This window comes from Tupaia chinensis, unplaced genomic scaffold (assembly GCF_000334495.1).
Source record: "Tupaia chinensis unplaced genomic scaffold, TupChi_1.0 Scaffold000258_1, whole genome shotgun sequence".
NCBI classification, from domain to species: Eukaryota; Metazoa; Chordata; class Mammalia; order Scandentia; family Tupaiidae; genus Tupaia; species Tupaia belangeri.
The window spans coordinates 1930988-1932993 of record NW_006159738.1 but is presented as its reverse complement, the minus strand read 5'-3'; the positions used below and the strand labels follow the sequence as shown (position 1 = coordinate 1932993).

Here is a 2006-nt window from a genome sequence, read left to right as displayed (position 1 = left end):
GGAACCAGCAGATGGCCTAATGGGTATGTTGCTGGACTCCCATGTAGTTGACCGCGGTTCAAATCCTGGACCTGGTGGCTTAAAACTCACTCTGGGCGCGTGTGCGTGCGTGCCCAAGATCTCCAGAGGAGAACGGAGGAGAAGGGATTGCGGTGTGACCATCCCCCCTGGGGGTGATTTCTTGCTTTCTGTTTACGAGCGTATGCTTCCTATAGCAAATCTCTCAGAAAAAAAAATCAGGAGGTTTAGCATTGATACTGTACTAGCCGTATCCAAACTTCCCCGGCTGTCCCAGCAAAGTGCTTTATGGTTTTACTGGGAGGCGGGGAGGGAGAGAACCAGGATCCAATCAGAGAGCCCACACTGCAGGTAGCTGTTGCACCTCGCTGGTCTCCTTTCATCTAGGCAGTTGCCTCCCCCCGCCCCCCCCATGTGTGTGTGCATTTCACAATATTGACCTTTTCAAAGGCTTCAAGACATTTGTTTGAAACATGTCCCTTAATTTCAAGTTATTTTCTCTTGATCAAATTCAGGGTAAATATGTCGAATACTATCATACATAGAAGAGATTGTGTCCTTTTCAGTACAAAGCATTAGGGACATATATTAGATGTTAAGTATGAGTTTTAGGGGGTTAAACTTTGGCTTCGTGGGCTCGCAGGTAGCGTGGTGGTTAGAGGTGCTGGATTCCCACATGGCTGACTGTGGTTTGGGTCCTGGACCTGGCGATTTGCTTTCTTTCCCTCCCTCTCGCTGTCTCTGTCTGGTTAAATTGAAAAATAATAATAACAAATGGAAATAAATAAATAATTCTTAGAAAAAAAATTTTGTCTTTGCTTTTTTTTTTTTTTTTTTTTTTGCTAGCAGGCCTTGTGTTCACCAGAGAGGGAGGGACAGGAGAAAACACCCTCCTCGGGGAATGGTCCTGTTGCAATCCCTTCTCCTGGCTTTCCTTTCAGGGTTTTGGGCTAACATGCACATGGACCTTGTGCATTTTTCAAACTGTGGGACTTGAATTGCATCATCAGCCACATGGGATCCAGCTGCCTTAACCACCAGGCTATGGGACCGGCCTGGCTTTACATTTTTTTAGTTGGGCAAGTGAATTATTGAGACTTGAGACTGTTTTCTCAGCTGTCACGTGGGGGTAATAATACTCTGGTTTCTTAAGATTGCTGAGTTAATACATGAAAGAAAGGCACTTAGAACAGCAGTGCTTGGCATATTATAAATACTCAATAAATAACTTATTGTACTCTTATTATCACTACTAATTATTATTTATGCCAGAAGGTGCTTGCATATGCATGAGAGAGAGAGCGAGCGTGCCCCGTGAGCAGCCTCCCAGGGGCCTGGTTCCCCTTCTTCCAATCACCACCCTCTTTATCACACGGGCACAGGCTTCCATACGTGAGAGGCACCAAGCCCGCTCGTCACAGTTCTCTCCAGCACAAGGGCCCTGCCTACATACGGGAAGCCCCGACGCACACTGGTTGGCAGAAAGAGCTCTAAGGTCGCTGTCATACATTACACCCTTCTACAGGCCACCAGACCAAGGCTCGGAAAAGCGATTTATTTACTTAACGTCGCGAAGATTGCACTATGTGGCAAGAGTTCCCACTTGAACTCACGTTTGTAGGGCTTTTCTAGAGAGGTAAGGAACCTGAATGTGTTTTGTAAATAATCTAGGGCGGCGTGGATGTGGAGGGCCGAGTTCCAGCGCCACGCAATCTCTGACCCGTACATACGGCCGCGCTCGACAAATGTTTGCTGGACGACCGCGGGAAGATGTCAGCGAGGGCACGATCACCCTCGCGCTGGGGGCGGGTCTGCACGCGTGGCGGAGCCAGGAACCGCTCCACCCTGCACGCCTCTGCTGAGTCACAGCGGGACCACGTGTTCCAGCAGGGGTGTGGCTCCCGGTGGCCCCGCCCCGGCCCCGCCTCCTGTTCCTCTCCGCGCTCGCGGACGGCCGCGGGGGTTTTGACCGCCGGGGGGGGCGGGAG

The 2006-nt window shown here is 50.1% G+C and overlaps 1 long non-coding RNA gene across 2 annotated transcripts in view; it reads left to right on the top strand.

Annotated features, from left to right (window-relative positions):
* LOC114007945 (uncharacterized) overlaps positions 1-1989 on the top strand; it is an 8422-nt gene extending 6433 nt beyond the window's left edge. For both annotated transcript variants that reach the window (XR_003549514.1, XR_003549515.1), the window contains one exon: positions 1690-1989. This is a non-coding gene — a long non-coding RNA (uncharacterized LOC114007945). The remainder of the gene's footprint in view (positions 1-1689) is intronic.
* The last annotated feature ends 17 nt before the right edge of the window (positions 1990-2006 follow it).